The sequence below is a fragment of the Sus scrofa genome, chromosome 13 (assembly GCF_054392235.1).
Source record: "Sus scrofa isolate SSC_HxYL_T2T_F1_AM1 chromosome 13, Sscrofa_HxYL_maternal_Yorkshire_Landrace_v2.0, whole genome shotgun sequence".
Taxonomy (NCBI): domain Eukaryota; kingdom Metazoa; phylum Chordata; class Mammalia; order Artiodactyla; family Suidae; genus Sus; species Sus scrofa.
Window position 1 is genome coordinate 62,467,962 of NC_139395.1, and position 22,968 is coordinate 62,490,929.

The following is a 22,968-nucleotide window of genomic DNA, read 5'->3' on the forward strand; positions in this document are numbered from 1 at the left end:
TATGTTAATCCCAAATTCCTAATTTATCCCTCCCCCCTCAACTTTCCCCTTTGATAACAATAATTTTTCTGTTGAAGTCTGAGCCTGCTTCTGTTTTGTAAATAAGTTCTTCTTATCATTTTTTAGATTCTACATATAAGTGATATCATATAAAATTTGTTTTTCTCTGAATTACTTCACTTAGTTTGATAATCTCTAGGTCCATCCATGTTGCTGCAAATGGCATTATTTCATTATTTTTTATGGCTGAGTAATATTCCATTGCATAGATGTACCATATCTTCTTTATCCATTTCTCTGTTGATGTTTAGGTTGCTTCCATGTCTTGGCTATTGGAAGTAGTGTTGTGGTGAACATTAGGGTGTATGCATCTTTTTAAAAATTTTTTAATCCCTATGTTTTTCTTCTGCCTTTAAAAAATTTTTATTGGAGTATAGTTGATTTACAGTGTTGTATTAGCTTTAGGTTTATAGCAAAGTGAATCAGTTATACGTATACATATATCTATTCTTTTTTCCCATGTAGGTTATTACAGAACATTGAGCAGGGCTCCCTGAGTTATGCAGTAGCTTCCTGTTAGTTGTCTACCCTATATATAGTAGTGTGTATGTGTCAATCCCATCCTCCCAATTGATCCCTCCCGCCACTGTTTCCCCTTTGGTAACTCTGAGTTTGACCTTGAATTCTTTGAGTCTGTTTCTGCTCTACAAATAAGATCTTTTGTATCATTTTTAAAATTAGATTCTACATATTATTGATATCATATGATATTTGTCTTTCTCTGTCCAGCTTACTTCACTTAATATGATAATCTCTATGTCCATCCATGTTGCTGCAAATGGTATTATTTTGTTCTTTTTTATGGTTGAATAATATTCCATTATATAGATGTACCACATTTTTATGCAGTTCTCTGTTGATGGACATTTAGGTTGTTCCCATGTCTTGGCTATTGTAAATAGTGCTTCAATGTGGGGCTCATGTATCTTTTCAAATTATGCTTTTCTCTGAATATATGCCCAGGAGTGGGATTCGATCACTGGATCATATGGTGACTCTATTTTTAGTTTTTTAAGGAATTTCCATACTGTTCTCCACAGTGGTTGTACCAATTTACATTTCCACCTTCACTGTAGAAGGGTTCTCTTTTCTCCACACCCTCTCCAACATTTATTGTTTGTAGACTTTTTGATGATGGCCATTCTGACTATTGTAAGGCAATTCCTCGTTGCAGCTTGGATTTGCATTTCTCTAATAATTAATAATGCTGAGCATCTTTTCATGTGCTTTTTGGCCATCTGTATGTCTTCTTTAGAGAAATATGTCTTTAGAGCTGCTACCCATTTTTTGATTGAGTTACTTTTTATAATATCGAGCTGCATGAGCTTTTTTTATATTTTGAAGATTAATCCCTTGTTGGTTGCTTCATTTGCAAATATTTTCTTCTAAACTGTGGGTTGTGTTTTTGTTTTGTTTATGGTTTCCTTTGCCGTGCAAAAACTTTTAAGTTCAGTTAGGTTCTGTTGCTGTGATTTATGTCAAAGTATGTTCTGCCTATGTTTTCCTGTGAGAGTTTTATAGAATCTGGTTTTACATTTAGATCTTTAATCTTTTTTTTTTTTTTTGTCTTTTTAGGGCCACCCCTGGACCATATGGAAGTTCCCAGGCTAGGGGTTGAATCGGGGATGCAGCTGCCAGCCTATACCACAGCCACAGCAATGCTGGATTGTTAACCCATTGAGTGATGCCAGGGACTAAACTGCGTCCTCATGGATACTGGTCAGGTTCATTACCAAGTATTGGGCCACAACAGAAACTCCCTTTAACCCCTTTTGAGTTTATTTTTGTGTATGGTATATTTTGTTAGGTTTGATTATGATCTTTACCTTTCCATTTTTCCATTGGGCTCTCTAATCCATTTGAAGCTTTTTCTTATATATGGTGTAAATGATATTAAATTTTATCTTTTACAGTTGGCTACTCAGTTGTCTCACCACTGTCTATTACACAATTATCTTCTGCCCTAGTGATTTGAGATGCCACTGTTATATGCTAAAATGTCATATGTCTTCAGTCTATGTGGGGGCTTTCTATTCTATTCTACAGGGCTATGTGTCTTCTCATTTGCAAGTACAACACTATTTTAATTATAAAGGCTATTTATCTGATAAAGCAGACCACACTTGAAATTCTTTCTAGTGTGGGTAGGAACTATTCTGACTACTAACACTGTAGATTAATTTTGCCAGTTTTTCATATTCATATAAAGTCACTGTATAGTGTGTATTATTTTGTGTCTGACTTCTTTCACTTAATCTTATAACTGTGAGATGCATCTACATTTTTGGAAGCATCAGTAGCTTGTTTATTTTCATTGTCTTTAGTATTTCTTTGTATGCCTTTGCCACAATTGCCTTAATCATTCTTCTTGATAGACATGTGGATTGTTTTCAGTTTGAAAGCTGCTGTGAACATTCTTATGCCTGTTCACCCACACATCTCTTTGGAATCCCAAGGAGTAAAATTGCTAAGTCATAAAATAAATATATTTTCAGCCATAGTAGACCCTGCAAAATAGTTTTCAGAGTGTTTATATCGATTTGTATTCCTACCGGCAACGTATGAGATTTCTAGTTGCTCCACAGCCTTGTCAGCACTCAATATTGTTAGTCATTTAAGTTACCTTAAAGGAAAAGAAAGGAAAAGAAAAAACCTTCCATGATATATCCTTCTTCTTGACACTCAGGAGCTGATTCCAAAGCAAGGAATGCCTGAGATAGAGAACACACCACCTATACGGGTACCCTACCACCACCACAGCAGGCCCCATAGCTCATCTCACCTCATGGCAGTGATGAATAATTCAGTTTTATAGAAAGCATAAAGTAGTTGTTAGCCTAGATTCAGTGTAGCACACAGTTTGTTGCCTTATTCCAAAGTCATTTCTTCTCTTCCTCCTTATTAGCAGGACCTCAATTTTGTTCAGCGGCCATCCTTCCTGGAAGGATGCATCACTATCTCAGGGGTGCATCCTGACCAAGCCAATCATGGCTTCCCTACTCCGCTCGTACCAGTAATTAGCTGAGGAATGAGCATGTGACCCATGTCTTGTCCATGAGAAAGGAATAAAGGTCAGCTAAGGGAGTGAGGGAGCCCTAGGAAAGATTTCCTTACTGTTAAGGAGGGGCTTCCAGAAGACATGAACCTCCCCCCTTTTTCTTTTTCTTTTTTTTAAATTAAAGTATAGTTGACAATGTCACAGCAATTTCTGATGTACAGCAGTGACCCAGTCATACATATATATATATACACATTCCCTTTCTTAAATTATCTTCTATCATGGTCTATCCCAGGAGATTGAATATAGTTCTCTGTGCTGTATAGTAGGACCTCATTGCTTATCCATTCTAAATGTAATAGTTTGCATCTACTAACTCAAACTCTCTGTCCATCCCACTCTCTCCTCCCTCCCCCTTGGCAACCACAAGTCTGTTCTCCATGTCTGTGAGTCTGTTTCTGTTTTGTGTATAGGTTCCTTTGTGCCACATTTTATATTCCACATGTAAATGATGTCATATGGTATTTGTCTTTCTCTTTCTGTCTTACCTCACTTAGTATGAGAATCTCTAGTTGTATTCATGTTGCTGTAAATTTGCATTATTTTGTTCCTTTTTATGGCTGAGTAGTATTCCATTGTACCTCATCTTCTTTATCCATTCATCTCTTGATGGACATTTAGGCTGTTTCCATGTCTTGTCTACTGTGAATATAGCTTCTATAAACTTAGTGGTGCATGTGTCTTTTCAAAAATGCAATCCCTTTTTGCCTCTGGATGTGGTATATCTGGGTGCAATTGCAACAGCCATCTGACTGAGAGGCTGAAAAATGAAGCACATACATGAAAGAATCACAAGAAATGGAGACAAAACCTTAAATATAGGTCCTGGATCCTGCCTTATCCAAGTTCATGTGAAGTAGTAAGTTTACTTATGATTTAAGACCATGTGGGCTGAGTTTTTCTATTACCAGCCACTGTAACCATGGTATAGGGCTGTGTTAGAATAACAAAGGGATTCTCTTACTCATCCCTTACAATGAGGTTATAGCAACCTCCTCTTTGTCTAGATCAGTGGTTCTCAGTCTTTAGCATGCATTAGAATCACCCGTAAGATTTATTAAAACAGCTTGTTGGAATCCATTAAAGAATTTGTGATTTAGTAGGTCTGAAATAGGGCATTTTCCAAGTGATGCTGATGCTTCTGGTCCAGGGACCACACTTTAAGAACTGCTGTCCTGGAGTTCCTGTTGTGGCGCAGTGGTTAACGAATCCGACTAGGTACCATGAGGTTGTGGGTTCGGTCCCTGGCCTTGCTCAGTGGGTTAACGATCCGGCGTTGCCGTGAGCTGTGGTGTAGGTTGCAGACAAGGCTCGGATCCTGCGTTGCTGTGGCTCTGGCCGCCACAACTCCGATTCAACCCCTAGCCTGGGAACCTCTACATGCTGTGGAAGCAGCCCAAGAAATGGCAAAAAGACCAAAAAAAAAAAAAAAAAAAAAAAAAGGAGGCCCTGTGGAGATTTCATGGGTCACCTGCACATTGAAATGTTCCCCCTGTCCAGTGAAGCTTTCTGATGCTCTGGTTCGAAAGGATCACACCTAACATTCAGAATTCACCCTCTATCTTACTTAAAAACAACAACAATACAACAATTCCTACCTCATGTTAACAGAATTAATTAGGGCAAAAATCCTGTGGACTTGTTCATTGCTGGTGTATGTCATTAATCAGTTTGCTTACATTTGTCAGGGTAATTTGTCAGTTATAAAGTCTATTTATTGGTTTCCTTAATTTTTTTTTTATGACCACACTCATGGCATATGAAAGTTCCTGCGCTAGGGATCGAATTCGAGCCACAGCTGTAATCTACTCCACAGCCTTGGCAACATCAGATCCTTAACCCGCTGGGCCTCTCCAGGGACTCCTGTTCATTGGTTTTCAACAGAAACCAGGAGCATATCCTATAAATTCTGCAGCTGTGGAACTAAGGACATAGAGCTCTGCCTTCATTTTTTGGAGCATATATCACTGCAGTGGCTCCTCACCCCTCCACTTCAGGATAGATATATTATGTATGGAGTGCACATCCCATAAAGCAAAGTGTCTTACTTTCTTGACTCAGCAATCATTAGCTGCTAAGACAATGATTCATCTGGTCAATACCAGCTTCCATGTGAGAAGGAAAAAAAGACAGCACATTAGGAAGATTTTCTCATAGGCTCTCTCTTACCATTTCTCCTCTGAGTCTACTCTTATAAAACCACTGGGTTCCAGAATCAGAATCTATGAGTCTGACCTTTCTAGGTCTTGACCCTCAAAGAAGTCAAAAGTGAAACCAGAGTCCTTTGAAGAGAATAATGAGGAAGGTGAGGTTGAGTCATCTGAAGTTGTAGATGAATGAACAGGCTGGCTTCTGCCGAGCTATCAGACCACTCCTCTTAACTCACTGCCTCTCCCACCCTCCAGTCCAACTAGACTGCTCTCCTTACACCCATCAAATATTCAAGTTCTTTCATGATGACCTGAAACTCTTCACCCCAGATCTTCTCATGCCTGGCACTTTCTCAATGCAATGATCACTTCTTCAGAGAAGCTGCCCCAATCACCCAGCTGAAAGGAGTCCCCCACCTCACCCCAAAAATATTCTTTTTTTAAATTTTATGCCTTATACATGTGTATTTTTTCTCTCTTTTAAAAAAAATTACAGTCAATTTACAATGTTGTGCCAATTTATGCTGTATAGCAATGTGAGCCAGTCATACATGTATGTGTAGATTCTTTTTCTCATACTATCTTCTATCAGGTTCTATCACAAGCAATTGGATATAGTTTTCTGTGCTGTATTGTAGGACCTAATTGCTTATCCACTCCAAATGCAATACTTTGCATCTACTAACCACAAACTCCCTGTCCATCCCACTCTCTCCCATCCCCTGGCAACCACAAGTCTATTCTTCATTTCTGGTGATGTTTCTGTTTTGTATATAGGTTCACTTGTGCCATATTTTAGATTCAACACACAAGTGATATCATAAGGTATTTGTCTTTCTCTTTCTGACTTACTTCATTTAGTATGATAATCTCTACTTCCATTCATGTTGCTGCAAATGGCATTATTTTGTTCTTTTTTATGGCTGAGTAGTAGTCCATTGTATATATGTACCTTATCTTCTTGATCCATTCATCTATCAATGGATATTTAGGTTGTTTCCATGTCTTGGCTATTGTGAGTAGTGCTGCAGTGAACATAGGGGTGCATGTATTTTTTTATTATTATTACTCAATGAATTTATTACATTTATAGTTGTACAGCAATCATCACAATCCAATTTTATAGGATTTCCATGCCACAAACCCAGTGCATTCCCCTGCCCCCCAGACTGTCTCCTTTGGAAACCATAAGTTTTTCAAAGTCTGTGAGTCAGTATCTGTTCTGCAAAGAAGTTCAATTTGTCCTTTTTTTCAGATTCCACATGTCAGTGAAAGCATTTGATGTTGGTATCTCATTATCTGACTGACTTCACTCAGTGTGATAATTTCTATGTCCATCCATATTGCTAAAATTGCTGGTATTTTGTTACTTTTAATGGCTGAGTAATATTCCATTGTGTATATGTACCATGTCTTCTTGATCCACTCCTCTGTCGATGGACATTTAGGTTGTTTCCATGTCTTGGCTATTGTAAACAGTGCTGCAAAGAACACTGGAGTACATGTGTCTTTTTGAGTCACTGCTTTCTCTGGATAGATGCCCAGGGGTGGGATTGCTGGATCAAATGGTAATTCTATGTTTAGTTTTCTGAGGCGTCTCCATACTGTTTTCCACAGTGGTTGCACCAATTTACAATCCCACCAACAGTGTACTAGGGTTCCTTTTTCTCCACCCCCTCTCCAGCACTTATTGTTTGTAGACTTTTTGATGAAGGCCATTCTGGCTGGTGTAAGGTGGTACCTCAGAGTGGTTTTGATTTGCATTTCTCTAATAATGAGTGATGTTGAACGTCTTTTCATGTGTTTTTTGGCCATCTGTATGTCTTTGGAAAATCATCTGTTTAAATCTTCTGCTCATTTTTTGATAGGCTTGTTTGTTTTTTTTTGTATGGAGCTGCAGAAGTTGTTTATAACTTTTGGAGATTAATCCCTTGTCAGTTGATTCACTGGCAAAGATTTTCTCCCATTCTGTGGGTTGTCTTTTTGTTTTGTTTAGGGTTTCCTTTGCTGTGCAGAAACTTTTAAGTTTAACCAAGTCCCATTTGTTTATTTTTGTTTTTATTGTCATTACTCTAAGAGGTGGATCTGAGAAGATGTTGCTGTCATTTATGTCGGAGAGTGTTTGGCCAATGTTTTCCTGTAAGAGTTTTATACTGTCTGGTCTTATATCTAGGTCTTTAATCCATTTGGAGTTTATTTTTTTGAATGGTGTTAGGGAGTGTTCTAATTTCATTCTTTTCCATGTGTCTGTCCAGTTTTCCCAGCACCACTTATTGAAGGGACTGTCTTTTCTCCATTGTATGTTCTTGCCACCTTTGTCAAAGATCAGTTGGCTATAGGTACATGGGTTTAATTCTGGGCTTTCTATCCTGTTCCACTGATCTATATTTCTGTCTTTGTGCCAGTTACCATATGGTTTTGATGATTGTTGCTTTGTAGTAAAGTCTGAAGTCCAGGAGCCTGATTCCTCTAGCTCCATTTTTCTTTTTCAGGATGTCTTTGGCTATTCTCGGTCTTTTGTGCTTCCAAACAAACTTTAAAATATTTTGTTAGAGTTCGTGAAAAATGTCCTTGGTCATTTGATAGGGATTGCATTGAATCTGTAGATTGCCTTAGGTAGTATAGACATTTTGATAAAATTGACTCTTCCAATCCATGAGCATGGTATATCTTTCCATCTATTTGTGTCATCTTTGATTTCTTTCATCAGTGTCTTACAGTTTTCAGAGTGCAGGTCTTTTGTCTCTTTAGGTAGGTTTACTCCTAGGTATTTTATTCTTTTTGATGCGATGGTAAATGGGATTGCTTCCCTAATTTCTCTTTTTGCTCTTTCATTGTTAGTATATAGAAATGCCATCAACTTCTGTGTATTAATTTTGTATCCTGCAACTTTGCCAAATTCATGGATGAGCTCTAACAGTTTTCTGGTAGAGTCTTTAGGGTTCTCTAGGTATAGTCTCATGTCATCTGCAAATAGCGATAGTTTTGCTTCTTCCTTTCCAATTTGGATTCTTTTATTTCTTTTACTTCTCTGATTGCTGTGGCTAGGACTTCCAAAACTATGTTGAATAGTAGTGGTGAGAGTGGGCATCCTTGTCTTGTTCCTGATCTCAGTGGAAATTCTTTCAGCTTTTCACCATAGAGAATGATGTTAGCTCTGGGTTTGTCATATATGGCCTTTATCATGTTGAGGTAGATTCCCTCTATGCCCACTCTCTGAAGGGTTTCTATCAGAAATGGGTGTTGGATTTTTTCAAAGGCTTTTTCTGCATCTATTGAGAGGACCATATGGTTTTTATTCTTCAGTTTGTTAATGTGGTGTATCACACTAATGGATTTGCGGATATTGAAGAACTTTTGCATCCCTGGGTTAAATCCCACTTGATCATGATGTACAATCCTTTTAATGTATTGTTGGATGCGGTTTGCTAGTATTTCATTGAGCATTTTTGCATCAATGTTTATCTGTGAAATTGGCCTATAGTTTTCTTTTTTTGTGGAGTCTTTGTCTGGTTTTGGTACCAGGGTGATGGTGGCCTCATAGAATGAGTATCCCTTCCTCTGCAATTTTTTGAAATAGTTTCAGAAGGAGAGGTGTTAGCTCTTCTCTAAATGTTTGATAAAATTCACCTGTGAAGCCATCTGGTCCTGGGCTTTTGTTTGTTGGAAGTTTTCTAATCACAGTTTTAATTTCAGTTCTTGTGATTGGTCTAGTCATCTTTTCTATTTCATCTTGGTTTAGTCTTGGAAGATGGTACTTTTCTAAGAATTTCTCCATTTCTTCTAGGTTTTCCACTTCATTGGCATGTAGTTGCATATAGTAGTCTCTTATGATCCTTTGTATCTCTGTGATGTCTGTTGTTACGTCTCCTTTTTGATTTCTAATTTTATTGATTTGAGTCTTTTTTTCTTGATAAGTCTGGCTAAGGGTTTATCAATTTTGTTAATATTTTCAAAGAACCAGCTTTTCATTTCATTGATCTTTTCTATGGTTTTCTTTGTTTCTATTTCATTGATTTCTTCTCTGATCTTTATGATTTCTTTCCTTCTACTAACTTTAGGTCTTGTCTGTTCTCTCTCGAGCTGCTTGAAATGTAAAGTTAGCTTGTTTATTTGAGCTTTTTCTTGTTTCCTGAGGTGGGCTTGTATTGCTATAAACTTCCTCTTAGAATGGCTTTTGCTGCATCCCATAGGTTTTGCAGTGTCATATCTTCATTGTCATTTGCTGCTGGGTATTTTTTAATTTTCTCTTTGATTTCTTCAGTGATCCATTGGTTGCTTAGTAGCATGTTGTTTATGACCACGTGTTTGTGTTTTTTGCAGTCTTTTTTCTTGTTGTTGATTTCCAGTTGTATAGCATTGTGGTCGGAAAAGATGCTTGATAGGATTTCCATTTTCTTAAAGTTACTGAGGTTGGATCTGTAGCCCAGGATATGATCAGTCTTAGAGGATGTTCCATGTGCGCTTGAGAAGAATGTGTATTCTGTTGCTTTTGGATGGAATGTCCTATAAATATCTATTAAATCCATCTGGTGTAATGCTTCATTCAGGGTCTGTGTCTCCTTATTGATTTTCTGTCTGGATGATCTGTCCATTGCTATAAGTAGGGTGTTAAAGACCCCCTGCTATTATTGCGTTAGTGTCAATTTCTCCTTTTAAGATTGTTAGCAATTGCCTTATGTATTTTGGCAAACTTAGGTTGGGTGCGTAGATATTTAAAATTGTTATATCTTCTTCTTGGATTGATCCTTTGATCATTATGTAGAGACCCTCCTTGTCCCTTAAAATATTCTTCATTTTAAAGTCTATTGTGTCTGTTATGAGTATTGCTACTCCAGCTTTCTTTTGATTCCCGTTTGTATGGAGTATTTTCTTCCATCCTCTCACTTTCAATTTGTATGTGTCCCTGGAAATGAAGAGGTTCTCTTGAAGACAGCATACATGTGGATCTTGTTTTTGTATCCATTCAGCCAGTCTATGTCTTTTGGTTGGGGCTTTTAGTCCATTAACATTTAAGGTAAGTATTGATGTTTATGTTCTTATTGCCATTTTATTCATTGCTTTGGGTTTGTTTTGGTTGTTCTTTTTCATTTGTTGTGGTTTGATGACTATATTTAGTGTTGTATTTGAGTTGATTTTTCTTATTTGTTTGTGTATCAATTGTAGATTTTTGGTTTGCAGTTATTCTGAAGTTTTGATATAAGATTCTATATATATACAAGATTGTTTTAAGTTATTGGTCTCTTGATTGCAATTGCATCTCCAGTGTCCTGCATTTGTACCCTCCTCTTCTCACAATTTCTGATTTTGGTGGCATAATGTGTGTGGATAATTTTGTATCTTTATGGTATATATACTTTTACTGGTGAGCCTTGTCATTTGTGGTATTTTTGTTTCTTGTTGTGGCCTTTTATTTTCTGTCTACAGAAGTTCCTTTAGTATTTGTTGTAAAGCTGGTTTAGTGTTGCTGAATTCTCTTAGCTTTTGCTTATCTGTGAAGCTTTTGATTTCTCTTTCAAATTTGAATGAGAGCCTTGCTGGGTAAAGTAACCTTGGGTGGAGGTTTTTCCTTTCATTGCATTAAGTATATCATGCCACTCCCTTCTGGCCTGCAGAATTTCTGCTGAATAATCTGCCAATAACCTTATCGGGGTTCTCTTGTATGTTAGTTGTTTCTTTTCCCTAGCTGCTTTCAAGATTTTCTCTTTGTCTTTAATTTTGGTCAGTTTGCTTAGTATGTGTCTCGGGGTATTCCTCCTTGGGTTTATTTTATATGGTACTCATTGCACTTCCTGGATTTGAGTGAGTGGTTCCTTTCCCATGTTAGGGAAGTTTTCAGCTATTATCTCTTGGAATATTTTTTCTGTCCCCTTCTCTCCCTCTTCTTTTGGATGCTGGTGCATTTAACATTGTCACAGAGTCCTCTAAGCCTCTCTTCATTTTTTTTCAATCTTTTTTCTCTTTTCTGATCTGCATCCGTAATTTCTACTAATCTGTCCTCCACCTCGCTTATTCGTTCTTCTGCCTCCTGTATTCTGCTGTTGGCTGCTTCTAGTGAATTTTTTATTTTGGTTATTGCATTTTTTTTTTTTTTGCCTTTTCTGGGGCCACTCTTGTGGCATATAGAGGTTCTTAAGCTAGGGGTCCAATCGGAGCTGTATCCACCAGCCTACACCAGAGCCATAGCAACTTGGGATCCAACCCACGTCTGAGACCTACACCACAGCTCCTGGCAATGCTGGATCCTTAACCCACTGAGAGAGGCCAGGGATTTAACCTGCAATGTCATGGTTCCTAGTCAGATTTGTTAACCACTGCACCACAACGGGAACTCCTCGGTTATTTTGTTTTGCATCTCTTCTTGTTTAAGTTTTATATCTTGTATCTTTGCTCAGTGTTTCCTGTAAGTTATCCATCTTTGCCTCCAGTTTATTTCCAATGTCTTGCATCATCTTCAGTATCAACAGTCTAAAGTCTTTTCCTGGAGGCTGAGGATCTCCTGATCACTTAGCTGATTTTCCAGGTTTTTTTCTTTCTCCCTCATCTGAGTTATAGTTCTCTGTCTTTTCATGTTTGTAGGTTTTTTGTGTGGTGGCCTATTTATAGATAATAGAGTCATAGCCTCTTTTACTTTTGGTGTCTGCCCCCCTTGTGACTGAGATTGATGCAGGGGCTTGCTGTAGGCTTCCTGATGGGAGGGACTGATGCCTGCCCACTTGTCGGTGGAGCTGATTTCTATCCCTCTGGTGGGTGTGCCTTTTCTTTGGGTGAGATTAGAGGTGGCTGTGTGCATGGGGGGTCTTTAGGCTGCTTGTTTAGTGATGGGTGGAGCTGTCATCCCACCTGGATTGTTGTTTGGCCTGGGGCTTCTCAGCTCTGACTGGTGGGGCCAGATTTTCCCAAAATAGCCTCCTCCAGAGAAAGGCATGCTGCTGATTATTCTCAAGAGCTTTGCTTCCAATATCCTTCCCCAACAACAAGCCACATTCACCCCTGTTTTCCCAGGAGGTCCTCCAACAACTGCAGTCAAGTTTGACCCAGATTCCTATGGAGACTTTGCTTTGCCTTGGGACCCAGTACATGTGAAAGTCTGTGTGCACCTTTTAAGAATGGGGTCTCCGTTTCCCCCAGTCCTGTGGAGCTCCTGCACACAAGCCCCACTGGCCTTCAAAGCCAGCTGCTCCAGGGGCTCTTTCTCCCAGTGCCAGATCCCCACACGTGGGTGTTTGATGTGGGGCTCAAAACTCTCACTCCTGTAAATGAGTCTCTGTGAACCAGTTAGTTTCCAGTCTGTGGGGCCTTCCCATCTGGGAGGTATGGGGTTGCTTATATTATGTAATCGCCCTTCCTACCTCTTGATGTGGCCTCCTCTTTGTCTTCTGGAGTAGGATATCGTTTTGAAAGTTTTTGGTCCATTTGGTTGAAGATTGCTCAGCATTTGGTTGTAAACTTTATTGTTTCTAGGAGAGAAGTTGAGCTCCAGTCCTTCTATTCTGCCATCTTAATCCAGGGGTGCATGTATCTTTTTGAAAAGTTTTGTCTGGATACCTGCCCAGGAGTGGGATTGCTGGATCATATGGTAGTTCTATGTTTAATTTTCTGAGGCACTCCATACTGTTTTCTATAGTGGTTATGCCAATTTGCACACCCACCAACAGCTGTAGGAGGGTTCTTTCTTCTCGCCACCAGTTCTAGCATTTCCCAACAATAGTCTTATAACACTTTACCCTGTTTTATTGTTTTCCTTATCCATCAGACTATCTGAAATTATGGCTTATTCACTTACCAGTTTGTTTATTTGATATCTTTCCCATCTACTATGTAAGGCCCACGAGATCAAGACCTCTGGTGCCTTGTTTACCACTCCATCCTCAGGTCCTGGAAGAGACCTTAGTCCTTAGTAGGTGCAAAGAGCACTTGGCAGGGGGTCAGATGATTTGGGTGACGTTTCCAGCAGTGGGAAAACTTGGTTAACCTCCTCATCTTCCCAAGCCTCCTTCCTTCTTCTGTAAATTGAGATAAAATGCCTACCTCAGAGAGTACTTGAGAAGACCATTGGAACAATGATCCTGAAAAATATATGTTTTTTAACCTGTTAGTATTACAAGTGGGAGAGATACCAGGCTTTCCTAAAGGAGCTTGGTTAGTGAAGGGATGAATGAAATCTCATGGTACTGGGAAGTGGGAGTCTTACCCTTTGAGACAGGTAAAATGTTAGATGCCTATCCTACTCAGAACAACAAAAAACTGGAAGTATCTACATCAAGAGACAACATTGATTGGAAGTGCCCTTTGTGGCTCAGTAGGTTAGGAACCCAATATAGTGTCCATGAAGATGCAGGTTCAATCCCTGGCCTCACTCAGTGGGTTAAGGATCCCATGTTGCCATGAGCTGTGGTGTAGGTCCCAGTTGCAGCTCAGATCCCACATTGCTGTGGCTGTGGTTTAGGCCAGCAGCTACAGCTCCAATTTGACCCCTAGCCTGGGAACTTCTATATGCCATGGGTGTGGCCCTAAAAAGACCAAAAAAAAAAAGGGGGGGGTTCTGTCAATTCCTGCTGTTCATCAAAATGACCCAGTCATACATGGGTATACATTCTCTTTCTCATATTATTTTCCATTATGTTCTGTCAGAAATTTGGGTGTAATTCCCTGTGATATACAGCAGGACTCAAGTGATTTTTAGACTTGGATTTCTGGAGCCCTGGGGTCTTCTTGGAACCCTTTTGGGAGTCTCAGTGTGGCAGAGGGGAAGTTGCAAGGAAAGGGAGCCTGAGTTGACAGGAATCCATGACCCTTTTCCCCTAATTCAGTCTGAGTAACTCCATTCTCATATTTTTTGCATTGTCTGAGAAGCTCGTTACTTATTGCTCAATCTTCACCCCCTCCTTCCTTCCTACACCCTGATTTTGTGTGCAGTGGCACCAGGCCCAACCTCAAGCTGTGGGATATGATCAAAGTCATTCATGACAATCCTGTCCCTCAATTCCTAGTCTTGATGATGGCTTACGACCCAGCTTGGCCCATGAAACATGAGAAGTCCCTGATGCCACAGCTTTGGGGAAACTTTGATTTCCTTACAAGAAAGGGACATCTGTGGCTGTTACTGACCTTGCTTTTTTCCCTCTCCTTCCCTTCACTGCCAATATCATATCTGCTGTTTCATCAGCAATCTTATCCCCATGTGGCCATAAGCATGATGGGAATGCCTGGAATCACAGAGACAGGGAATTTGACCTCAATGAGCTACTGAACCAATGCCAGCAAACATCTGGCTCCAGAATTTTTGCCATGTGAGGAAAGGACCCCACTATTGTCTAAGCGACTTCATTTGGGTTTTTGTCCCTTGCCTCCAAAAAAGCATCCCTAGCAGATAGATAGGCACATATTGATAGGATTTTGGATAGGATTTTGTTGGACCAAGGAGTCTGAGGCTAAGAAGAATTTGAGACCATTTTGCTCTTGTCTCTTTTTCTCATCTGAATGATAACGAAAGAATTTTAACTGGCTATTGCTGAAGAACAGCTACTTTAAAGCATAGAGATTTAAAACAATAAAACTTCTGTTATCTCTTACAATTCTGTGCCTGACTGGGCTCAGCCAGACAGTTCTGCTGCTCCTAGTGACATCTGCTGGGCTACAGTTATCTGGGGACTCCACAGATTTACTTGTCAGCCTTGACAGGTACAGCTGGCTCAGCTGGGACCCTGGGTCTCTCTTGCAAATCTCAGAGCCTCTCCCTCACCACCTGGCCTCGCCATGTAGCCTCTTCTTTTGATCTCTAGGGCCAGGTGGGTGGATTTCTTATATGGCACCTTAGGGTGCCCCAAAGCACAAAATCAGAAACCACCAAGCCTTCCCAAAGCTTAGCATAGACCATAGGCTTCCCACGACCTGGCATAATGTCACATTTGTCACACTGGTGACAGTGAGTCATGGGGCCATTTAGATTCAAGGGTAGAGAACACACCAGCAAATGTGCTTTACTGGGGACAATCTGCATGTTTTCTACCCAGACTGTGAAAGCTAGTGATCTAAGCTGCTAGAGTCATAACTCTTTAACTAAGTAGATCACTGAAATGCTGAGTGATGTGTAGTGAGATGGAATAGGTCCAGCTGGGGAGGACAGTGGGAAGGTACTTAACCCACTCATCTGTGATGGCATTTAGATAGTTTCCATGTCTTGGCTATTGTCCTAGTCCAGGGTTTTTCAGCCTCAGAGCTTTTGATATTTAGGACCAAATAATTCTTTGCGGTGGGGGCTGCCCTGTGCATTTTAGGCTGTCCCTGGTCACTACCTACTACATGCCAATAGCACCTCTCCTCTAGTTTGTAACAACAAAAAATGTTTCCAGATATTGTCAAATGTACCCTGGGGATGACAGAGCTGCCGCTGAGGACAGTGGCACTAGCCTTAGTGGTGTTTATAAGTTCCATGACTTCAGTGAAACCCAGTTGGGCTGGAGAAGCTGATTTTACATGTGGGCCAGTGGAGTACATTTATATTCTTAAATTCTACCTGTGGGAAATGTCTTTATGTGATAGAGAAAGATGGGACAATCAGTTTCACACACCAGGCTGCTTCTTTGTGAAGTCTTTGCTGTAGATAAAGGCTTTTTAATTTCTGCTATAAGTTCACCAGGGGTACTTTTAAGACTCTATCCCAGGGGATTTCCCTTCGTGGCTCAGCAGTTAATGGACCCAACTAGTATCCATGAGATGCTGCTTGGATCCCTGGCCTTGCTCAGTGGGTTAAGGATCCAGCGTTGCTGTGAGATGTGGTATAGGTCACAGATGTGGCTTGGATCTGGTGTTGCTGTGACTGGCATAAGCTGGTGGCTACAGCTCTGATTCGACCCCTAGCCTGGAAACCTCCATATGCCACTGGTGTGGGCCTAAAAAGCAAAAAGCAAAAAGCAAAAAAAAAAAAAGTTTGTATCCTCTGGCAAAATCTGAGGTGGTAATCTTCACTGCCACTACATAGTCTAAGCCAGTCTCTTTCTCTGTTTCCTTTCCCTTTACTGAGGGGTGTCCACAAATACATAGGTGGATTTTAAAGCCATGGAACTGGGTGAGATCAGCTAGAGAAGCAGGCAGATGAAGGAAGAGGAAAAGGTGGTGGCCTTTGGCAGGATCTACCCTGAGTCCTTTCAACATTTAAATGTGGGAAAAAAAGAAAGAAAAACAGAAGAATGTTTACACACACACACACACACACACACACATACATATACCTATACATACATATGTACAAATACATAGTACATATTTTTATATGCACATGTCTAAATTCTTCTATTCATTGGAAACCAATCAACTATATAAAGTAAGAGGGAAGAATCTAAAATAATTCTAGGTCACACCTAGATAAGGCAAATGAATCAGTCTATTCACTGCCAAGTCCAGACTTGTTTCTACCTCCTCTAGAACATCAGGGATCATATTTATGAGCTCTGTAAAACTTGCCTGTCTTGCTCACTCCTGTGTCCACAGTGCCTGGAAAAGTGCCTCACATGGAGTAGGTGTTTGTAATGTTTGTTGAATGAATATGTGTCTGTACTGGAAGGCACAACAAGAGCGCTAACACAGAGCCAGATGTCTGTTTGTTGAATAAATACGGTCTGTGCTGGAAAGCAAAGTGTTCATGATACGTTTTTTGAATGAATATGTGTTTGTGCTGGAAGGCACAATAAGAGCTCTAACACAGAGAGCCAGATGCCTTGGGTCATAGGTACAGTTCTGTGTGATGTCCCTGCAGTCTATGCTCTTGGTGCGCTGCGTACATCCCCTTTGCCCAGATGGGAGACTGTCTTCCCATGGCTGCACGCATTGGCTTCATCTGAGTGAGGGAAGATGATGACTTGGATCAGGGTGCTGTCAGTAGAAGTGTTAGAAAGGATCAGATTCTGGATTGAATTGTTTCTCTGTTTAAGTTCTTTATATGTTATGATATTTTTGACATCTTTAAAAAACCTTTCTGGGGAACGAGACTAGTATCCACGAGGATGTGTGTTCGATCCCTGGCCTCGCTCAGTGGGTTAAGGATTCGGTGTTGCCATGAGCTGTGGTGTAGGTCACAGATGCAGCTCAGATCCCGTGTTGCTATGGCTGTACTGTAGGCTGGCAACAGCAGCTCTGATTTGACCCCTAGCCTGGGAACTTCCATATGTTGCAGGTGTGGCCCTAGAAAGACAAAAAAAAAAAAAAAAAACTTTCTGGCTGGGAAAAGACGGACCCTTCCAGGGCTTACCAAATTCTTGGAGTAAAGGGCTCAGCATACCTTTGATATGCACATTAACCAATCCAGAGCCAGACCTCCTCTCTGTGGGCCCTGCCTGCTTCCTGGGAGACAATATTCCTCTGCCTTAATCATCCCAAAGCTAGATGCCAGGCAACTACGCACCATCATTCTAGCTTAAAGTTCAGAGAAATTATTCAAAGTACCCAGTCCTAAACTGGTTGTCCTACGCTGTCCTGCAGAAACTTCAGTAAAGGCTCTGGCCTAGATTTGCCCTCCTTCCTGTCTTCTTCCCCTTGACCCAAACCCAGAGTTCCTCCCAGGCCCCTAGGTGGCCTGCTCCACCGCCGCCTGTTTCTAAGACCTGTGAGGATATTAAATCCTGTTTTCCTGAGCCTCTCCTATGTCTATTCTTGGGACCATGCCTGACTGACCACCTCATAAAAGAACACAGGCCTGGGATACATTCTGATGATAGCCAACAGGATTTCCTGGTGGATGAGTTATGGAAAGTGAGACAAAGATCGCAGACAAGGATGAATCCAGGGCTTCTGGCCAGAGCAAATGGATAGAGGAAATGGAAATTTGCTGTGATATGGAAGACTGCATAGGGAACAAGTCAGCAGTGGGGTGGAGGAACAGAAGCTAAGTCTGCGTATTTCAACACAGCCCTTAGCAGTCCAAGAGGAGAAATTTAGTAGCAGTTGAAAATTGAGTCTGAAATTTAGGAAAAAGATCTGAGTGAGAGCTCCTGTTGTGGCTCGGTAGTATCCATGAGGATGTGGATTCCATTCCCTGGCCTCGCTCAGTCAAAGTATCTGGGGTTGCCTTGAGCTATGGTGTAGGTCACAGACGTGGCTTGGATATGGTGTTGCTCTGGCTGTGGTGTAGGCTGGCAGCTGTAGGTCCAATTCAATCCCTAGCCTGGCAACTTCCATATGTTGTAGGTGCAACCCTAAAAAAGACAAAAAAAAAAAAAAAAAAAAATCTGAGCTAGAGATATAATTTGGGTGTTATTGGCATATAGGTGATATTTAAAGCCATGAGACTGAAAGAAATCACCCACGGACTGAGTATTTAGAGAAGCGCTGAGGACCAAGGACTGAGATTTTAGATCATCAAAGCTTAAAGGTTTGTCCCAGTGGTTCTGTAAGGTTCATTTCCATTGTCTTATCCTATATTCACATGGCTACTAAGTTTCTCAGGCTCTTCCCAAATTCCACATATTTCTTTTTAATTATTCATCATCTTAAGCCAGTTGTCACTGTTATCTCTTGCTGTACCCCAAGCTTCACCAAAACAGTGACATAAAACAACAATATTTTGGAGTTCCCATTGTGGTTCAGCATGTTAAGAAGTTGATTAGTGTCCATGAAGACACAGATTCAATCCCTGGCCTCACTCATTGGTTTAAGGATCTGGGGTTGTCAAAAGCTGTGAGCTGTGGTGTAGGTTGCAGAGGCAGCTCAGATCTGGCCCGGCTATGGCTGTGGCATAGACCAGCAGCTGCAGCTCCGATTGGACCCCTAGCTTGGGAACTTCTATATGCCGTAGGTACAGACCTAAAAAGCAAAAACATACAAAAAACAAAGAAACGAACAAACAAAAAAACCAGCATAATTTTATTATATCTCAGGATTTTGTGATAGGGGCTGCCTGGTTCTGATCCCGGTGGGGTAGCTGGAGGTCTGCCAGTGGTACTCAGCTGGGGGATAAGCTAATATTTCATTGAGGACAGATGTGAATTGGATCTTGCAGCCAAGAATGTAAGAGCCGATAAAAATAAGTTACACTGGAGTGTGCAAGAAAAGAGGGTGGGCACTGCCGGAGAGAAGACTGAAATCTTGTCAGCCCCTAGGGCTCTTCTAGAAGTTGGGGGAAATGACTAGAAGTTTGGTAAACTGCAGCATAAATAAGAAGAGACAACTTTCCCCTTGTACAGAAGAAGCCAAATCCCACCAGAGCGTGGGCCTTCCTCTGCTCGTCACTCTCATTTCACTTAATTGAGCCTTGACTTCATGACCTACGGTCCTTGAGCAGAAGCCACTGTTTGACGTGCTTCTCAGAGAATGATTTCCAGATTCCTCCAGGCAGAAGCTGTTGTTTGTTCTGCTGTGTCCCTGTAGTGCTTTGCACCCACAGGAGGTCTTCCTTATCTGAGGGAAACTGACACCAGACAAAAACTTCAAATGAGGTGGAAACTTTAGTGTATATTAATATTTGGTGTGAGGGCCGGCCTAGCAGGACTTGACCTTGAAAGAAATTATAAAAAGAAAATATCTCTAATTCAATAAAATGTTACTTCCAATGGCAACTACCTACACACAAGAAGTGAAGAATGAATCAAGCATTTATAGTTTTGCTTGGCATGCAGTTTTAATAAATAAAATTGCATGATAAAAGGTAAGACAAAGAGTTCCTGTTGTGGCTTAGTGGTAACAAACCCAACTAGTATTCATGAGGATGCAGGTTCCATCCCTGACCTTGCTCAGCAGGTTAAGTATCTGGTGTTGCTGTGAACTGTGGTGTAGGTTGCAGATGCAGACACGGCTTGGATTCCCCATTGCTGTGGCTATGGCATAGGCCAGCAGCTGCAATTTCCATTTGACCCCCAGCCTGGGAACTTCCATATGCCCCAGGTGCAGCCCTTAAAAGAAAAAAAGGTAATAATTTTTAAAAGGCAAGACAAGTCATCCTTTATCCAAGTGCCACTTTTTTTTAGCCAAATACAAAAAAAAAAAAAAAAAAAAAGATTTTTGCATGTGTATAGGCACACCTGTTATGTATATATAATGTTTTAGAGCTTCAATATTTTAAACTTTTCTGGTCTATAATGTACTTACGGAAGAGTCCACAACTTCTAAGTATACATCTCTGTGAATTTTCATTTTCTTTTCTTTTTTTTCGCTGCTCCCGCAGCATATGCAAATTCCCAGGACAGGGACCGAATGCATGCCATAGCCAGTGACTCAAGCTGCTGCAGTGACAGTTGGATCCTTAACCCACTGCGCCACACAGGAACTCTGATTTTTTTCATTTTTATAGACTCTTCACACCCAGGTAGGCAGCACCAACTCCAGAAACAGAACTTTCCTAGCACGCTGAATACTCCTATTGTGCCTAAAGCCAGTTATCCACTGCCCACATCCCTTCCGCAAGAAGTAACTCTCCTGTCTTCTGACAGCATAGGTGAGGTCTGCTGGTTCTTGATCTTCATATATATAAAATTATATTTTTTATCTGCCTTCTTTTTCTCCACGTTATGTCTGTCATTATATTTGTCAGTGCTGGTAGTGGTTTATTCATACTTATTGATTCCTGCGTATTTCATAAATGCACATTCTGAAACTTATCCATTCCACCACCAAAGGATATTTCAGAGGCTTGTAGGAAGAGGGTTACTGCAGATGTTTTAGTACCTGAGTTTTGGGTACACACAAGTGTGCATTTCTTTTGGGTCATGATGTAGGTGTTCTTACCTGTGAATCTGTTAGTTGGTCCTATCTGTTCAACACTGTTGCTCTAGCAACATTTTGTGCAATTGCTGAACTACACGTTTTGGGATTCACTGACATGCGATATACTTTACGAAAGAGCACATCATGATTTAGAATTAAAATTACACAGTTTTTGTGGATACAGGAACAGGGTAGCAGGGTGCAAAATGATGTGACTGAAACAAATATGCATCCAGGGAGGATTACATCAATTCTTTTAAATATTTGTCGAAGGGACCTAAGAAGACAGGTCCCTCAAGGAGGCGAAGCTGTCATCACACTCAAGTTCAGGAAGCATTGCCCATCTCACATCAAGCCATGCTGCTGAAGGAAGAAGTTGCGAATTTCCTTGAAAGAGACAAAAGTATCCTGTCCTGGTGTCATGGGGGACTGTCATTGAGGCCTAGGGTCATCGTTTGATTGGCAGTCTTTTCACTCTTTCTTGGAGGTAGATGAATAACAATGCATTTACTAACAATGGTGTCTTATAGTTTGATGATATCTGGTGATTAGAATGATAAGATTAGAGCTGTAATTTACTAGCCCAAACAATTGCACTTTGAAAATTCAAAAAACTGTTTTCAAACATCCTCTCCTTTAATTTGATCCTCCCAGCAGCCCTATGTGGTAGGTAGTATTTTCAGCCCTAGAGAAATTAGGTACCTTGTGCAAAGCTGCAGTGGTAGTATGTGAGGGAGCCAGGACTCCAACCCAGGCATGCGGGGCTTACTGAATGCTGACTCTGCCCAGAGCCGGGAGGTTTGCGGTTTTCCAGCTGCTCTACTTGGAGGATAAGTTCATCTAAGGTGCGGAGGACAGGAAGATTACTTTGGCTCCATATCTAGGCAGTATTCTTCACTCCACCTTAACAGCCATAAAGCTCCCGCTCTGGTCCTTGCTCTCATCATCTGTTACCTGTCTGAGTTGTAATAATTTCCTGCTAAGTCTCCCCACTTCCAGTATTAGCTCTTCCTAAAATCCATTCTCAACACAGCAGCTGAGTGAGCATTAAGACATCAGTTACAACACGTCACCCCTCTACCTCCAACCCTCCAACGGCTTCCTATCTCTGTTGGTGTAAAATCTGAGCATCCTCCAGGCTTCGTGCCATGTGACTTGACTTGTTCTCTGACCTCCTCTCTTGTCACTCCCTTTGCTCCCTCCCTACAGCGATATCAGCCTCCTTACCTGCCCACGGGGGTTTTTCTGGTTGTGTCCCCCAGGAGCTGACTCAGAGACAAGGATTTGAGAATAAATTATTTATTTGGGGGAAGCAAAGGAAATACCTGTAGGATGCCAGAAAGGGAGATAGCAAAGGGAAGACTCCTAGCATAGGCTGTAATTAAGCCAGCTACCACTGTGGATGACTGATCTCTGTCTACTGGAAAAGTCTGGAAGCAGTGTACAACAGACACCTCAGCTTAGCTCTCCTGAGGGGCAAGGGACCTGGGGGGAGGTGGTGAACACCCTGAACTCTCTCCTGTCTTTGGCAGGTGTCGATCTCACCATTGCCAGCCAGGTGCGTGTGTGTGTGTCTGTGTGTGTGTGTGCTCGTGCGTGTCTGTTGAGGGGTGGGGGAGCATAGTAGGTTCCAGTGCCCAGAGAAAGCCTTCAGGCAAAAAGGATACAAATGCTGGTAATTTGACTTCCGACTGACACTCAAGAAATAAAGCCTGAGGCTTGTGGGCAAAACCCTGGACATATCCACTATTGGTCCATGCGTTTGCCGTTTCCTCTGTCTGGAACACTCTTCCCTCTGATATTCGCATTTTCACCTTTTAAGTCTTCACTCAAATGATACCTTTTCTGATCACCTTTAAATTGTCACCCAACTTCTAACACACACGTTTCTTGTTCATTGTCTTTCTTTTGCCACTACACAGAGGCACCACAAGGGCAGGATTTTGATCAGCTCCATATGCAGCTTTATCTCCAATACTTAGCATGGTGGCTGGTACATAGGAG

The 22,968-nt window shown here is 41.0% G+C and overlaps 1 long non-coding RNA gene across 1 annotated transcript in view; it reads left to right on the forward strand.

Moving 5' to 3' along the window:
- LOC146397374 (uncharacterized) overlaps positions 1 to 22,968 on the forward strand; it is a 154,312-nt gene that overhangs the window by 50,963 nt on the left and 80,381 nt on the right. The window lies entirely within an intron of this gene.